At 39.2% G+C, this 19,243-nt stretch overlaps 1 pseudogene; it reads right to left on the bottom strand.

Annotated features, from left to right (window-relative positions):
* Positions 1-17,935: 17,935 nt before the first annotated feature.
* LOC138155588 (ragulator complex protein LAMTOR5 pseudogene) lies at positions 17,936-18,381 on the bottom strand (annotated as a pseudogene).
* Between the last annotated feature and the right edge of the window lie 862 nt (positions 18,382-19,243).

Here is a 19,243-nt window from a genome sequence, read left to right as displayed (position 1 = left end):
CAAAAGAATACAGTAATTAAATGTGCCCCAAAGAAAACAATCAGTGCCTAGATAGAAGAGATAAAGATTGAAGATAGCATTTTATATTTTTTTCATTGGTTATTTTTTAAATCTACCCCAAATGTTCACATGAACTATTTGTATCCAACCTGTGGTAGAACATTCCAAGTTCATATTGGTTTGATCAGCCACAGTTGGACACACTGAAACTTGACTTTAGCATAGTGATGTCATTTTGGTTCTCTTCCAGAGTGAAAGACAACAGCCATTTTTAAAAATCCAGTGGCACAGTGAAATCTGCCACATAGTCATCTATGGTGGGAGTTATTGTTCTCAATATCCAAACAGCCAGCATATTTCAGAAGGAGGATTAATTGGCCCTATACAAATCATATATTAAAGGTACTCATTGAGATACATCAAAGTTCTTAAGTTTTTCAACCTGATAATTTTACATTCTTGTCAGATCAAGTCCACGAAGAAGAGAAATTCTCTCTAAAAGTCATCCTTCCCTCATCCGAATGAAACAGTTTAACCATCCTTCTTAAGATGACCACTGATACCTTGTATATTGACCAATTCAAAGTCAGGCACCATTCAATGGCCCATACTAGCCCACAGTATTTGAGAGCCTACTTAGTACTTTAGCTTAGTGTCTGGCACATAATAGGTGCTTAGTAAATATTTACTGATTGATTGACTGGCTATTGTGTGGAAGCCCTTATTGATCAACTTTATGTATGGGATCCCAGGAACTTGTTCCTCGTGAAGGACCCATCTGGCCAGGCATTCAATTTATCAGCCCATTGCTTCAGTTACTCACCTCTATCTGTCTCAACACTGAGAAGGTGATCAATACTATGGAATAATAAAAGCTCCAAACCAACTTATTTATATAAACTGGTTATGCCAAAAAAAATGGGAAATGAACAAAAATAAAGACGCTGGTTTTGATTGTCACCCTTTCTTACAGAAATTTAGATGATCTAAAGTTGTGTTGCTTTAATGAAAAGGTTGAGAGTTATCAGAAATCATCTCAGCCAGCAACTTTTAATCTCTTTGCCAAATGAATTCACAAATCAAGAAAAGACACTTTAGACTGTAAAATGGGATAATAGTAGTTCCTACCTCCCAGGGTTGTAGAGATCAAATAAAGTCCTATTTGTTAAGTACCTAGCATATAGTAGGTGCTTAATCATGCTTATTTTCTTTTGTTCCTCAGAAATCCAGACTTGGAAGGATGAAGAAGTTTCTGGTGTTGGCCCCTGCTACTTCTGCAGGTCCTGGAGCTTCAGAAATGTACCCATATGGGTAGTTGTTTAACCATTCTTCCTACCAATATCCTAACTTTGGTCAATTTGCTAGAGAATACTTTAGTAGTGACAAGATCTTATTGGCATTGGTGTTCCCTTCACCATTATTGATTGCAACCCATCTCTGCCTTTTTATCTCCATTGTAGTTTTTTTATGAATGACTTTCTGTAAATCACAAGCTCATAGGATTTAGGACTAGAAGAACCAGAAAAATGAATTATGAAAAGTAGGGAACACATGGGACAGGTCAAAGACCTAGGGGGCGCTCTATATCTCAACTTTTTGACTCTTCTTCTGACCCATTTCAGCTATCCAAGGGCAAAGGGGGGAGAAATGACAAAAATGAGAGGGAGGGATAGGAAAGAAATGCATGGCAGAAAGTCATCCTGACAAAACCAGAGGAAAGGTCTCTATGGTCCTGATCAAGCTAGCATGTCATCAGTCAGTTTATTGCAGGCAGAGGTAATTTTATGGAGAGTGTACATTTTCTGCATGAGGGACTTTGTCTACATCTTCCATTAAAGTGATTCAGGTCTATTTTTCAGTTGTACCCTTAAGGACTCATAAAGATGGAAAAGACATCAAGAATCAACTCCAACTCCATAATTTTACAAATGAAAGCTAAGGAAGTGAATTCACTTATCCAAGGCCACACAGTCAGGAGATGGACCAGAACTAGAACCTAGGGAAAAGGCTTTTTCCCATTAAACTACTGTCCCTCTGTGGGTATTTAGGTGGCACAGTGGATAGAGCACTGGAATCCTCATCTTGATGGGTTTGTGTGGGGTACAGGGACCCCAAAAATCCCCTACCCCCCAAAATTAAAAGTCAGAGGTGCCTTGAGGAAAGAACAGGAAATTTTATTCAGTTCTCATGAGAAGAGGGAGTCCCTTCCACCAGTATGAACCATCAGAATGAGGCATGTTACAGATGACAAAAAAAGAATTTATGCCCTAACACAGTCAACACCCCCCTCCCTTCTCCCATTGGCTGGGAGGCAGGCTTACAATCTGTGCCTGAAATCTCCTCCAATGACAAGGAACAAAGAAGCCCACCATTATCTCCCAGGGGCTGGGAGGTGGGCTTACAGTCTGGGCATGGAAAAAGGACAAAGAACAAGGAAATAGGGAGTAACCAATCCAACTGTACCTATCCTTAGGGGAAAGGGCTCTAAGAGATTCTTAAAATTCTTGAAGGGCTTAAGGCTGATAAAAGCCAGGGAAGAGGGGAAGGGTCCTACTTTGTATAATTTCTTAGGAAACCCAAGACTCAGGTCTGTTCAGTCTTACAAAAGTCTGCCTCTAGTTTTGAAATAGTCTCTCTCCCTTTTCCTCATTCTGAGGAGTCTTTACAGAGGGTGCAGAGAGAGAGTGTACCCCACTCAGGTTGAAATTCGACCTCAAATATTTACTAACTGTGTGACCCAGGGCAAGTCACTTAACCCTATTTGCCTCAGTTTCTCATCTGTGAAAATGAAAGAAATGGCAAACTAATTGGGGTCATAAAGAGTGAGACATGCCTGAAAAGATTCAACAATAACGTGTCCATCTGGAGCTTTCCACAGGGCCCAGGACCAAGCATTGATCCTATGGCATTTAGTCATCTGAGCTCACTGGCAGATAATCCTGGCTTGGGTACAGTGAGCCTTAGGGAAACTGATTGACTCAAGTATTGTTAGTATAAATTAATCAGTGCTCACTTGTTTTCTCTCTACTTTGCATAAAAATCTAAAGTAGCATTTCAATATCATCAAAAGAGAAGAAACCTATATTGTGGTGGACTGAATAAAATGACACCATATTTTAGATTAGATAAAACCTATACAAATGAGACCCTGTGACATATACTAGCTGTGTGACCCTGGGAAAGTCACTTAACCTTGTTTGCCTTCATTTCCTTATTTGTAAAATGAGCTGGAGAAGGAAATGGCAAACCATTTCAGTATCTTTGCCAAGAAAACCCCAAATGGGATCACAAAGAGTTGGACAATGAGACCAGAAATGAAATCACTTGGAGGTTGATTTCATCTCAATATGCCATAAACCAAGGTCTTTTACAGGTCTCAGTTTGACTGAGGCAATGCCCATTCAGAGATTAAGGCTCGGTAAGAAATGAGGTAGAGTTTAAACCCAAATCACTCTGGATCTCATTGGTTGGCCAACAATAGATCCCAGGCCAAGTCCCGCCTGGCCATTGTTGCCCCCCTCCCCCCACCCCCTTTGGCTCAGAGTGAATGAAAATAGTAGTTGTTTTGGCCAGAAACTCTGAGGGTCTTCCCCTCCCAGAGGGATGGGTTTTGGAGTCTGAGGGTTTGAATTCTAATTGGGCTCTGCTATTTACTACCTGTGTGACCTTGGACAAGTAATTTTAACCTACCTGGGACTTCTTCATTGCTAAAACACTTGTGGCTATGACCTCTTATAGGTCTTGCTTGTAGGGGAAGCAGCATTCTTTCTTACCCTCTCCTCTGCCCTCTGCAGCTTTTTAGAACCTTGCTTGATGACACCAAAATCATAATGCCCATTTTACAGGTACATAAACAATTCATGGCCTACAATCAGTTCTCCCTGCTGAGTGGGAGAGGTGAAAACTTCTCAGCCTATATCCTAAAATCTAGTAAGGTTTCTTGGAAACAGACATGAGTTTCAGTTTCACCCTTCCCCCTTCTTCACTACTGCCACATCAGCATTAAACCCTTTAGGAATCTCTTAGGACCCTTCTCCCTTCTTCACTTTAGCATTTGCCAAATAAGGATACCTACACTTGGATTGGCTATACCCTGTTTCCTTGTTCTTTGTCTTTTTTGCACCCAGACTGTAAGCCCACCTCCCAGCCACTAAGAAATAGTGGCAGGCTTCTTTCTTCCTTGTCATTGGAGAAGATTTTACGCTCATATTGTAAGTCCACCTTCCAGCCAATGGGAGTAAGGGCTAGTGGTGGGAGGTGGCTTAACTGCATTAGGGTATAAAGCCTTGCTTTGTTTTCTGTAACACGCTCATTCCACTGGTCTGCACTGGTGGAAGGAATGCCCTTTTCTCGAGAGAACTGAATAAAAATTTCCTGTTCTTACCTGGAGACACCTCTGACTTTTAATTTTTGGTTAGAGTATTTTTGGGGTGTCCGTGCCCCACGCACTATTCTCCACAGATGCCCCATTTCCTCTGACTCCCTATGTGATCATTGGAAAAGGATCAGAGAAGGATTTACTCGCTCCTGTTATTAATAATAAAGTGAGCAATATCAGGATGCAAATTCACCCAGTATAGCCTTCTTGCCTGGAGATTTGGTACAAATTTCAGATCAAACTGCAGGAAAATCAAAGAAAAACTATGTTGTTTGAGGAGGCCAAGATTATCAAAGTGTTGTGAGCTGGAAGGGACCTTAGAGGTCACTAAATCTGCTTCCTCACAGTACAGATAAGGCAAATAAATTGAGGGAAAGAACTGTTAAGCATTTCATCTAGGGTCACCCAGGTAGGAGGAGACAGTACTGGGGCTTAAATAGAGGTTCCTTGATTCTAAAACGGACACTGACCCACTGCCTTCCCAGGTGATTAGAAGTACTTGGGCCTCCTTAGTAAACCAATGAAAAATAGGTGAATCTAGGGCGCAGTTAGATACTGCAGTGAATAGAACACTGGCCCTGAATTTGGAGGACCTGAGTTCAAATGTGACCTCAGACACTTGACAATGGCCTTGCCTTTCTCCCTCAAAATAAAAAAAAAAGCTTAAAAAAATAATAGGTGAATCTGATGGAGTTTAGGTAGAGATACAAATGAGAAATGATCTCTTTTTTTTTTTTTGAGGGGGGAAGGCAAGGCAATTGGGGTTAAGTGACTTGCCCAAGGTCACACAGTTAGTAAGTGTTAAGTGTCTGAGGCCAAATTTGAACTAAGGTCCTCCTGACTCCAGGGCCAGTGTTCTATTCACTGTGCCACCTAGCCACCCCAACAATCTCTACTCTTAAGGAGCATACATTCTAATAGGGAAGATTCCAAGTGCATGTGTGTATACATACACACAAATATACACACACATACTTAGTGTCCTCTTTATTATCCAGTAAATAGTCTATCCAGATAGATAGAGAGAGATATTAGTATATCTATAGATATGAGATATAGATGTTACTATATATTTATGTTGTTTTTTTCAGTCATTTTAATTGTATTCGACTCTTCATGACTCCATTTGTGGTTTTCTTGGCAAACCACTCCACAGTGGAGTGGTTTGCTTCCTTCTCCAGTTCATTTTATAGATAAGGGAACTGAGACAGAGTTAAGTGACTTGCCCAGGGTCACACAGCTATAATAAGTGTCTGAGGCCAGATTTAAACTCAGGAAGATGAGTCTTCCTGATTTCAAGTCCAATGCTGAATCCACTGCCACCTAGATGCTCACTAGATCTCTCTCTCTCTCTCTCTCTCTCTCTTTCTGCCTCTCTTTCTGTATCCCTACCTAACTTCATCTATCTGTATCTCACTCATTCTGTAAGGGTCAATTTCAATCCTATGTGCATTTAGCTTTTTGTAGCTGCACCAGTCCACATTGCTATATCGCCCCTTCTCTGAACTATCACCCTGACGTGGTATTTCCCCCCAAAGGTTTCATGTGTGTTAGTTCTTTCTCCCCAATTATATTGTAACCTCGTAGAGAGTATGAAGCACGTCTTATACAGGCAGGCCTGCTTTCCTCCTGCTGTTCATCTCATGATGCTTAGAAGTCACCTCTTTATTTCACTTTTCTCCATCTCAGGCAATTTAGCTAATTTGTCCCTGAAGCAGCCCAGTGAATGTGAACAATTTCTCCTTCACCTCTCCTTACTGACTCACATTCTCCCTCTTGTGGCAAATAGGGTAAGTTCAGGTTTTATTAGAATCCACTAATTTTTGTTACCCTTGTAATAGTTATTGCATTGATTTTGTTTTAATTGTAGTTTAATTGAACCTTTTTTGTTGTTAGTTTTTTTCAGTTGTGATCGATTCTTTGTGACCTCATTTGGGATTTTCTTGGCAAAGATGTTGATTAATAATACAGGTTTTATTAGAACATCCCCAGGAGCATGTGGGGGGAGTGGGTGAGAGGTGGAAAAGGGTGAATAACCCTCTTTCCCCGTGTTCTGTTTTCTGACGAAATGGAGCAATTCCATTATGAGGAGATTATGACAGGTGGGACACTGTGAGACTTAGTGGAAGGAACTGTGAATGTTTCTGCCTGGAGAAAGAAGACACAGCTGAGTGATTGCTGTTCACAAGTATTTGAAAAGTTGACACGTGAAAGAAGACTCAGAATGATTATAGTTGGTCCCATGGAGCTGACCCAGATGCAATGGGTAGAAGTTACAGGAAGATGGGTTTTTGATTGGTACAATAATCTGTGAGAAGCATCATTGCTGTAGTAGCTGGAGTGCTGGTCTTGGACTCAGGAGACCTAGATTCAAATCTTACCTTTGACCCTTCGTAGCTGTGTGCCTGTGGGCAAATTGTTTAATCCCTCAGTTTCTTCATCTGTAAAATGGAGATAATAAAATTTCTATTTACTTCATTGCATTATACCTAATGAATGAAAAAATAACAATTTATTGGTCCCATATTTTGTGAAAAACACTGATGATATATACACAAAAGGAAGATGAGTCTCTGCTCTCAAGTTTACTTTTTTTTTGGAGGGGGGAAGGCAGGGCAGTTGGGGTTAAGTGACTTGCCCAAGGTTACACAGCTGGTAAGTGTGTCAAGTATCTGAGGCCAAATTTGAACTCAGCTCCTCCTGACTCCAGGGCCAGTGCTAAATTATTCACTGTGCCATCTGGCTGCCCATATTTTCTAATAATAATAATTTTAAAAATTATAATAATAGATAGCATTTATATAGAACTTTACATATGTTAACTTATTTGCTCCTCACAATAGTTCTGTGAGGAAACTGAGACACAGGGGAGTTTACCTAGTGTCACAGGATTAGTGAGTGTCTGGGGCAGAATTAGATCTATTCACTGAGCATCTAATTCTAATTAGGGAAAACAGCCATCTAGGAAGTTTTAGCTTGAAGTCAGCTTAGGGGGCAGCATCAAAGTAGATGGCAACTTAATCTTCTTTAGCATTATTTCCATTGAAAAAATCCTTAATGTTTCTGATGTTGAATCATTTGACAATACCAAGGATATTGGTATTCTGAATTTCTTTTTCTGGGTCTTCAGTAGCTGTAGCTGCTGAGGATGTGGGAACTCTAGGCACATGCAGAACCAGTTGCCAGGCCCATCTCTACTACCTTCTGTCATACCTGGAACACACTGATGCTTCTGTGGAAAAGAAAGTGCTATATAAATGTGAGTTGTTGCTATTATTTTTAAGCATAGTGTCTCTTTCTTTCTTTTTGTTGTTGTTTTGTTTTTGGACGGGGTAAGGGTAGAAGGAAATGGCAAACTACATCAACATCTTTGCCAAGGAAATCCCAAATGAGGTCACAAAGAATCGATCACAACTGAAAAAAACTAACAACAAAAAAGGTTCAATTAAACTACAATTAAAACAAAATCAATGCAATTACTATTACAAGGGTAACAATTACCCTGGGACAAATCCGTGCAGAAAGCTTCCCTGAAAAAGATCTGATACCCAAAATATATAAAGAATGGGTAGAAATATACTTATATATGTTTATATTTATATACACACACATATATATATACTATATATACATATGTTACATGTGTGTATACACACAAACACACATATATGTCCAGGGAGGTGATTATTTCTTGACTCTACCCTACGTCTGGAGTATTGTATTCCATTTTGTTTACCATAGTTTTAGGAAAAATGGAGATGGGCTGAAGAGCATCCAGAGCAGGCTTCCCAGGATGGTCAAGAGCCTGGAGAGTGTGCCCCCATAAAGCAGAGAAGAGAAGATTTGGGGGATTGATCACTAAGTTTGAATGTTAAGCAGTTAAAATCATCCACTTTAACTCTTGTGTAGAAGCCCCATGACAGCAGGGACCAGGTCTAATCTAAAACATTGTAATTCTTCAGGTACCTAACACAGTAAGTACTCTGAGTCATAGTGGCCACTCAATGAGTGTTTGTTGAATTGAACTGAATTGAATGGGAGGTGGTGGGTGCACAATGGGAATAACAGTGGATTTGGAGTAAGAGGACTATGTTTTGAATGCAAACCCTGCCAACTCCACTTGCATGGCCTTGGAGGGTCCATTTGCCCCTCTGAGCTCAGTTTCCTTATTTGTAAAATGAGAGAGTTGGACTTCAATTAACTTCTAGTTATGAATTTATGACCCTATGACTGAAAAATGAAATTAATTCTCCCAACAAAGTGAAGGGAACCATGCTGAAGAGATTTAACTCCACCTCTAGGGTTGAATAGAAGAACTAACGAATGAATGTAAAGGCATCTATTAAGAACTTACTTTTATGATAAGCACTGAGACTATACAGAGAAAAGCAAGATAATTCCTGTCCTCAAGGAGCTCACATTTTAGGAAGAGAAACAACTGCAAGTCAGATGGAAAGGCCCCAAGGTTCTTAGGGGGCACCCATAAAGCGGATAATAGTACATTTTCCTTAGTGCCATCTCCAATAATAAAAGCATAGTAATTCCTGATGTTAAATTGAACCATTTGACCAAGAACTTTGGTGGCTTGGGCTGCTATGGAGGTTGGGGTTGCAACACCTGCAGAGACTAGTTGCCAGGTTACTACTCCACAAAGACTGATTCCCTGTACTGCCTTCAGGGGCTAAGCTTGAAGCAGGGCTCATGGTCTAGGAGGCACTACTGTTCCATGGCCCATTTGGGCTTTCCTTTTTATTGGTGGTGTTTAGTTGGTGCTTGGAGCTGATGGTGGTGGGCTTGGCAGGCCCCTTCTCCACAAGGATTGTTCCTTTTGATAATAACTGCAAGGGCTATTTGTGGGTAGTGGTGCTGGTGCTGGTGCTGCTGGTGTGAGTGGTGCTGCTGGTGCTGGTGCTGCCACTGCACAATCCTTAGCTTCCTTCAAAGTACCTAAATGTGCCCTTACAGCAGGAGGCCTTTTCTGATTCTGTTTTTAGTGCTCTCTCCCTTTTAAAATTTTGTGTATACTTACACACACATTCATACACACACATGTATATATACATATATACACACATACACCATACACACACACACACACACACACACTCACACACTGTCTTTCCAAGAGAATATAAACTCCTTAAGAGCAGGGACTGTTTTATCACTATATGCTTTACCCCCATACTAGATACTTAATAATTCTTTATTGACTTGAATTGTATAGATGAAATAAAATATCTTTTGAAATAATATCCATATCACTAGTTTTTCCTGAGTGGAGGGCAAGAATTGGAACCAAGAAGTTAGAATGACAAAGAGAAGACAGTTCATGAGTGTGAGACTACCAGGGATTAAAAATTTACTACCGGGGCGGCCAGGTAGCACAGCAAGTAAGAGCACCGGCTCCAGTGTTGAGAAGACCTGGAGATCGAATCCCGGGCTCGGACACTTAGCACCCACCCAGAAACACCTGGCCGTGTAACCTTGAGCAAGTTACTTAACCCCGATTGCTTAAAATAAAAAAAAAATTTACTACCAATAAGCCACGAAGTAGACAAAATATGTATTAATAGTGGATGGGTGACAGTACGGATAAATTTCTAGTTCAGTATGTGTATGCATATGTTATTTATTACAGATTATGGAAATGTTTTCCTACCAGCAAAGGCAGATGCTTTGTCATAATGCCCTTTCACACTGCCCCCCATCCCACATAAAGGACATAATATGGGTATAATTTTACTCTAGTTTCATACAACTAAAACCTAATGGGACCTTAGAGATTTTTTTGTACAACCCCTTTATTTTATAGATGAGGAAACTGAGTCCCAGAGAGGGTGAAGGGATTTGCTCAAAGTCACAAAGGTCATCTATGGCAGGGCCAGGATTCAAACCCATGCCCTCCCACTCTGAATCCAGCACATCTCCCTAGGTCCCATGCTGCCTCCTGTTGCTTCTTGGAGAGATTCTCAGTTTGACACAGAAGCAAAGACGGATTTGTCATGTGTTAGTGGTGGGAGAAAGAAAAGGCCAGCTTGGACCACTAGTTAGATATTCACTTTTCGGTTCCGAGCTTCAGAAGCCAAGATTTTTCTCTTGGTCTTATCAGATTTTGATTGTTTCTCAGACGCTGGGGAGCTGGAATTTCCTGCAAGCCTCAGGGTAGCTTCAGAGAAAGAGCAGGGAGCTCTGATCAGGAAGGGCAAGTCACCTGCATTATAGAACCTTTCAAAGTCTTAAAGCTCAGTCAGCTAAAGTCACAGACATCATCCCTTCAGAGGAAAGCATCTCTTCTCTAAGGCCAAAGCACCAAGCAGTACAAAATGCACCAGGCTGCCCAGCATCCGACCCCCCTGCTTTGCTGAATATCCCCTTCACACTAAGAGCCAGGGAAGTAGAATCAGTACCTTTTGTTCCTCCTCCTGGCCTAGTGAATGTTTGCTCACTGGGTTTTTTATTTACTGGGTTTTTTATTTACTGGGTTTATTCAAATTAGTCTCAAGTCAGATTTATAGCTAGGACTATTATTGTCATTTTAAAGATGTAAAATTGTGACCTACAGAGGGTATATAATAATAACAGCTAGCATTTATGGAGTGCTTAAGGTTTTGATTTGCAAATATTATCTCATTTGATCCTCAGTAAGGTAAATACTGTAGTTATCCATATTTACAGATAAGGAAATTGATATACAGAGTGACTAAGTGACTTGTTCCAGCTTACACAGCTCAAAAGTATGTGAGGTAGGATTCAATCTAAGGTCTTCCTGACTCTGTCTATAGTCTACCCACAGCACCATCTAACTGCTTCTAAGTCAGATTCAAACTGAATGAAATACTGCATTGGTTCAGTTTCTGTTTAGAAACTATTCTAATCATCTAAATGTGTCTTTTTAAAAATTTCATCATTCATTTGCTTATTTATGTATTCATTCATTATCTATCATAATATCTATCTAATATCTTTTTTTAAAATATAGGATTCTAAGATTCAAAGTGATCCTCTATCTCTGCAAAAAGCTGTTTTCTAACTGGATGTGGCACTGTCCACCTGTAATCCCAGCTATTGAGGTAGATTGAGGCAGTAGGTTTCTGTAATAATAATGGAATTTAAAGATCCCCCTATATTGGCTTGGTTTTCCAGCTGAGTGTTAAAACCCAGAGCTTATGAATCCCACTAGTGGGATGGACTTGTTGATGTGAAAAGAGAGGGCTGAACTGGGAGGAGCTGGTGCCTTGGATTTGGAGAGGCACAAGCAGAGGAAGAGAGGCAGAAGAATTTTTTGGAAGCAGCATCGTGGAGATAGAGAGAGAGAGAGGATTGCTGAGGGCCAGTTCAAGCTGCCAGGACTTTTGAGAGATGCCATCTGGAGCTTCCAAGGACTGAGGAGACATGGCTGTGATGCTGGTACTTTGTCTATTTTGATGTTGTTTTGCCAGATTAATCCACTGGTGAAGGACAGTGCTGTTGCAGAGGTTCTGGAACCTTTCTGTTGGTTCAGAAGCCCTGAAGAAGGATTTTCTTGTTGTATGTTTACAGAAATTCTGGAAGAGGGTCTTGCTAATGTTTTCAGGGTTCCTAGGACTGTTCTGTAGGCAGAGAATGAATTAATGAGGACACTGGCAATGTATCTTGTGGCTTTGTTAAGCTTTGTCTCCCCAGGAAGCGAGATTGCTGAGAACTTGCCTGGGGTCAAGATGAAGAAAAGACAGGGGTGGCTAGGTGGGACAGTGAATAAGAGCACCTGCCCCAGAGTCAGGAGAACCCGGATAGGTTCCCGGCCTCAGATACTTAACACCCACACACCCACAAAAATAACTGACCATGTAATCTTGGGCAAGTTACTTAACCCCAATTGCTTAAAAAAAAAGATGAAGAAAAGACCTCTCTTTGGGTATTAAATGCTGTGATGATATCTTAACCTTGATTACTCAGGGGTAGATGGCTTTTGTGCTCTCTACTGCCCCTTTTGAAAAGGTGCTTGGCGTTAACTGATGATAATTGTAATTCAGTTGTGATCCAGGGGTGGATCTTTTGGACTTTTTTGTGCTCTGTGACTGACCAAATGAATATACTTTGTTTATGATTGGAAACTAACCTCCATTTGAGAAGAGGGTCTTTGGGATTGACTAAATGAAGGTATTGCCCAGGGGTGGAATAGTACTTGGAAATTATTGAATTACACTTGGTGAATGCTGTATTTTGAATTATGCCGTATTTTGATTTTCTCTGTTCTTAATTTGTCACTGAGTAAAATGGAGAGCGGCTATGCTAGTATTTTGAACCTTTGGAAGTTGCCTTTGTTTGGCATTACAGTTTCTTCATCTCAGGAATTCTGAGTTGCAGTGGGCTAAGCCAAGTTGGTGCCTACATTATCTAGCCCCAATACAAAGAACCCCTGAGAGTCAGGGCAGGCTCAGCAGGATGCCTAAGGAGGAGCAGACAGGCCCAGGTTAGAAATAGAGTATAGGTCAAAACTTCTGTGCTGATCAACATTGGGCTCAGGCCTGTGAACAGCCACTGTACTTCTAGTCTGGGCATAATAGGGAGTCTTAAAACAGAAACAAAAAGTCAGTTCTGAGGTTACTCTCAGAAAGGTCAGAAGTCAATATGATATCTTGCTTTATGCATGCTCCATGGAGCTATTATATGTCTCATCCATAAAATAAAACTGTGAGAAGTGGTTCATTTGGACCCCTATGCTATTCCAATCAGTAATACACATTCTGATATTTCACATAAATCATATAGGGATAATTAGATTACTTCTTGTAGTAAGCCTTTATAACAAGCCTCAAACTTAAATATAATATTCACTACTTGTTTACCAGTTATGACATTCAGTTGTACAACCACAAGAATGCTGACAAAGATATCCCCATCCTGTTTTACTCAAATTCCACGTCCAAACCCACAATGGGTGGGGTGCCTTGATTCTTTGGAAAGTCCCCCAACTTATTTTTGTACCATTCTCTCTTGTCCAACATGAGCAAGTGACCATCTTATGGCCACTTAGTCAGTGGAGGTATCCTTCACCCAACCTGTGACTCCACCCCTGCTGATGTCATTTTTTTGGCCTTCAGAAGCAAGGTCAATCAACCAAAGTATTTTACCATGCCTCTTTTGCATATTTGGGTATCAAACCCTGTTAAAAAAAAAAGATCCTGGGGACCAGGGCCATCTCAGATCATGAGGAAGATCTGAGGTCCATTTCATTAGAGTGGACCGTGTACCCTTTAATAAAATGCCATTGAGGTGTGGCTAGGTGGCACAGTGAATAGAGCACTGGCTCTGGAGTCAGGAAAACCTGAGTTCAAATCTGAGCTCAGAGTCTTAACACTTACTAGCCGTATGACCTTGGGCAAGTCACTTAACCCCCATTGCCCTGTCCTCCCTCCCTCCAAAAGCAAAATAAATAAATAAATAATGAAATGCCATTGAGTCAATTCTCTTTGCTGAGCTCTTCTTGGACTCCTCCATGAACTGCCTCTTCTGCAGAATTGACCTTTGTGGGCATCTTGGTTGCTGACTTGGATCTGCTTTCTCTCTTCAGATACTGGCTGTCATCTGGTATTTCTGGTGGGGGCTGTGTGCAAGTAGAACTCATACCAGCAGAGGAAGCAGCTAGAGAAACAAATGGAACTGGATTAGAAGCCCACACCCTGACCCCACTCCTCAATTCCATCTTTTTACCCTCCCATATAATTTTTTTGTCTTTGTTTTTTATTTTTTGAAGGCAATTGGGGTTTAGGGATGTGCCTAGGATCACACAGCTAGTAAATGTCTGAGGCTGGATTTGAACTCAGGTTGTCCTGACTCCAGGGCTGGTGTAGCACTACACTACCTAGCTGCCTTACCTTTCATATAATTTTTATTAGTTTCCATTTCTTCCTTTGAAAACTGTTTGTTCATATTCTCAGACCACTTATCCATTGGGGACTGGCTTTTGGAGACAAATAGAAAGATAGAGAGAGAGATAGAGAGATAGATAGATATAGATAGATAGATAGATAGATAGATAGAGAGATAGATGGATAGATAGATAGATAGATAGATGGAGGTACTTATATATGATATATAATCTTTAATTTTAATAAAATGCAATCTTTAATAACAATGAAAGATACATGTATCTTTAATTATTTACATATTTCACATACTAAACCTTTATCAGAAAAATTTGATTGTTTCCCATTCTAACATTTCCCTTCCTGTTGTAGGTATGTTAGTTTAGTTTATTCAGAAAACCTTGTAGTATCATGTAATCAAAATTATTTCTCTTATCTTTTGCAATTGTCTCTTTCCTTCTGTTAGGAATTCAGCTACTATCTGTAGTGAAAGGCATAAATATCTGTAATCTATTTCTCTTCTAATATTTTTGTGATATGATCTTTAATATTAAGATCATGTATCTATATTGTGAAACATGGTGCAGGGTCTTGATCTAAGCCTGACATCTTCAGCCTGTTTTCCAATTTTCCCAGCAATGTTATCCTCCATCAAGTAGGAAGGCCTTTCCTAAGTAATTATGTTTTCCAGTTTATCAAACACCTGGTTATTGGGTTCCATTGTTTCTGATTTTCTCTTGTCTAGTCTGTTCCATTGATTTACCTTTCTATTTTCAGATCAATACCAGTTAGTGTTGATGATATCTACTTTTATAATATAGGTTGAAGTCTTAGAAATGTTATTCTTCCTTCATCCCTAGTAATTTTAATAATTTCCCCATGATATTGCACATATGTTTTCCAAATGAGTTTTATTATTTTATCACTCTCTATAAAGTATTTCTTCAATAATTTGTTTGTTATGGCATTCAAATTGCAAATTAACTTTGCTAATATTGTCATCTTTTAAAAAAAAAACATTTATTTATTTTTAGTTTTCAACATTCACTTTTATAAGCTTTTGAGTTCTAAATTCTCCCCCCACCACCCTCCTTAAGATGGCATGTAATCCAACATAGGTTATTCATGTATAATAATATTAAACATATTTCCACATTAATCACCTTGTGAAAGAAGGATCAGAACAAAAGAAAAAACCATAAGAAAGAAAAGAAAATTTTAAAAAATAGTATGCTTCAATCTACATTCAGATTCCATACTTTTTTCTCTAGATATGGATAGCATTTTCTATCATGAGTCTTTTGAAATTTTCTTAGATCATTGCACTGCTGAGAAGAGCTAAGTCAGTCATTGCACAATGTTGCTCTTCCTGTGTACAATGTTGTTTTGGTTCTGCTCACTTCAGTCAGCATCAGTTCAGGCAAATCTTTCCAAGGTTTCTCTGAAATCTGTCTGCTCACCATTCCTTATAGAACAATAGTATTGCATTACATTCATATACCACAACTTGCTTAGCCATTCCCCAATTGAAAGGGTAATATTGTTATCTTTATTATATTGGCAATTCCTCTAGCTATTTAAGTTGTTCTTTCTTTCCTTGTGTAGAACTTTGTCATTGAAGCTTTACAAGTATTTTGTGCACTTATAGGTTGAATTTCAAACATCTATTGATTTTGTAGTTATTTGGAATGGGGTTTCCCTTTCTATTATTGTCTCATAGATTATATAGAAATGCTATTTTTTGGGGGGGTTTATTTTGTAGTCTACAATTTTGCTGAAGCTGTTTTCTCAATTAATACCTTTAATGCTTCTCTAGGATTTTCTAAGTAAACCATCATGCCATCAGCAAATAGGAATACTTTTATTCCCTCTTTACCTATCTTTACACTCTTAACTTCCTTTTGTTTTACTACAATTGCTAGCATTTCCAGAAGTATATCAAATAATACTAGTGAAAGTAGGTGTACTTACTTTTACTCCTACATTTATTAGGAAAGTTTCTATCTACATCATACACAATAGTTTGTGTGAATCCATTAAGACCAGGAGGTTTCTTCTCAATTAGCATGCTTTCCCTTTTCCTCTGTGAAGACAATACATTGTCCCTTAAATTATTTTAATTTAATTGACTTTAAGGCAACACTATATCCATCAGCTCTTTTCTCTTCACACTCAAGTCCCTCTCTCACTTGAAAATCCTTTCCCTATGCTTGGAGCTTTGTTTTACTTTTTAATTCTTTTTTTATACCTCTTCTTCATTTAGTTTTTGAATTCTTCCCCTCTTTTTTTCTCTAAGTAGTCAATTAAGATCCCTCTTCTTCTCCGGCCCTTCAACTTGTTTTTGTTAGTTTTTTATTTCACTTTCTTGCCTTTTTATAAAAAAAAATTTCTTTCTCCCACTCTCTTCATTATTTTCTTCCCTTTCTGTCTATTCTACACTTTTATTCTTTGAACCATGTCCCTCATACTTACTTATTTCTTCTTTAGTTTTGTCATTCTTCATTTAGTTAAAGCTTCTAAAGTATTCATTTTGAGTTCCCTTTTCAAAAGAGTTTCTGTTATTGACCCAATCTTTTTCTATTTTTCCCCATTATTGGAAAAACTAATTCCTGCAAGTGATAAAGAGAATAAAAGTATTGCCCCATGTTAAGAATTTTCCTGGGTACCTGATTGTGCAATTGTTTACTACCTCTCTGTGATTACTTTCCCCCAATTAGCAACTAATTTTTTTCTTTTGGGGGCATTTTATTTGATTATCTAAGTCTTGCTTTGTTGCTGTATTTGTTTACATTTTTAATATTTCTATTGTTGGGAGTGTTTGCAAAGAAAATAATTTATTCCAATCTAGTTTTCATTGTAGGAAAGCATCAAATACCTCTTTTTATTGAATATCTATCTTTTTTTTTATTAGTGATTAGGCTCAGGTTTGTAGGGTATATCAGCTTGGACATCTTGAGCTCCTTGGCATCTTGAGCTCCTTTGCTTTTCAGAACACATTATTGTTTCCTTCTACAGTTTCTTGTGGGTACAGAATAGTCTTGTGTTATTCAAATTTTCTTTTCTTTGTATCAGAAAGTCTTTCTCTTGATCACTTGCAAATTTGTTGTTTGTCATTGGAATTATTAAACTTAACCACTATGTGCTTTGGAGTTGGCAACATAGAATTTTTTCTGGAAGACAACCTGCATATTCTTTTGATTGGCACTTTATTTTCTGTGTTCAGAAGTTCTAGGTAGTTTTCTTATATTATTTCTTTCATGATGGTATTAAGGTTTTTTACCTTAGTTTCTGAGAGATGAATTATCTCTATTTATATGCTGTATGTATAGAGATTATATTTTCTTTTAATGTTATAGTTTTTTTTTTTGTTTCTCTTCTTCCATATTGTCCTTCATCTCTGTATATTTACATTCCCAATCTGTTCTCTTTTTTGTTTCTGTGGTGAGGCTGGTCACTTGGTTTTCAAGTTTTTCTATTCTACCAATTATGTCTGCTGTGCAGGCCATACATTTTGCTCTTACAATTCTTATTTCTCTCTCAAACTATTTAGGAACATCTTGCTATACTTCCACAATCTCTTGAGAATTCATAGGCTTCTCTGCTTCATCACACATTGATGTATTTTCTTTTCTTTTGCCATATTTATTCATAGGTGTCTGGATTCATTTAGATGATTTGTAGGTCATTTTCCTTTCTCTCTCTCTCTCTCTTTTTTTTTTTTAACAAGTATTACATTTAATGGCTGACCTAAGTACTGGTACTTAAAAGTAGAGCAGGATAAGAGAAATGAGATGGAAAGATTGGTTTGAGTTCTACAATTGTTTGAAGACTAGGTCTGAAAGGTCAAGATGCCATTTTGTGCACTGCCACGGTGATGCCATCATGTGTCTAGATCATTATATTTCCGTTGTCTGACTCTAGACAAACCACAGGAATATCTGTTGGGTTAGAGGTTAGTTTAGCTGCTTGCTGGGCTAGGACAGAGATCACCCCAGCATGTTCATCTGACAAGGTACCATGGCAGCCCAGGTTCAACCCCTGCGAGTCCGTGCACAGGACGCCGACGATGGATGGGTTCTTCATCGTGTCCTCTAGGTGCTGCTCCAGGGTTGCCTCCATCTCGGGTCGTGACAGCTGATTCAGTCCAGGCCACTGCCGGGCATTTTCCTTTCTCTTAATGACATTTTCCCTATTTGTTTGTTTGCTTATATTCAAGGTCTTTAGCTGAGTTTTCTCCCTCCTGAAATCTTTAGTAATTTTAGTCTTTTTACGTTATATTCTCCTAACACTCACTTTCTGAATACTTCCCCTTCTGTGGTGGTTTCCCTGGGAGTTGAATCTCAAAGTTTCTCTGTGCCTCTTCCCTTGCTGAGCAATTCATGTTTTACTTTGCTTTGGTCTCTGCTCCAAATGATTTCTGGGGGAACATACTTGTTCTAGTTGGATGCCAGTCCCCTTTGTTTCAAATCTGGTGGGTCTGCATGTATACACAGACATCCTTCCCTAGTTTCCTCAGTTTCTCAGTTCTCTGGATGAATACTGTTGTTGTACAGAGTGCTACCATACTGCAGTGCCAGCAAAGCAAGCTTCTGTTTTGTGGTTTTCAACAGAACAGAGAAAACTGAGGAGCTGGGAGGGAGAGTTGAGTTCTTTTGCAAGCCTGTGGGTAGGTTTATGTATCACTGCCTGGTTGTGTTGCCTAGTAGAAGGGGTGCAGAGCAAGCATGTTAGGGATGAGGGATTAGCCTTCTCTGCTATTATTAGTCCATGGGATTGTTATCTCATTAGGGTTCTTGGTGTTTTACACTGTGCAGACAGTTGAAATTGCTTTATTTCTTGTGCATAAATCTTATTTAGGTGTATTTGGGGAGGTTGTGAGGATCAGATAAAGTGTCTAGTCCTCCATCATGTGGTCACATCTGTCACAGTCACTTCTGCTACTGTTGTCTCTAGAGCACTGTCCCTCTCTCTACTGAAACCAAATCTAGTGCCTAGGCACCTTGGCTCAGTGCTCTCC

Source organism: Petaurus breviceps, unplaced genomic scaffold (genome assembly GCF_028583685.1).
Source record: "Petaurus breviceps papuanus isolate PSGF00001 unplaced genomic scaffold, PetGlider_PUasm1.0 91133, whole genome shotgun sequence".
In the NCBI taxonomy this organism is placed as follows: domain Eukaryota; kingdom Metazoa; phylum Chordata; class Mammalia; order Diprotodontia; family Petauridae; genus Petaurus; species Petaurus breviceps.
The sequence above is the reverse complement of the archived record's forward strand: the minus strand, read 5'-3'. Positions and strand labels throughout refer to the sequence as shown.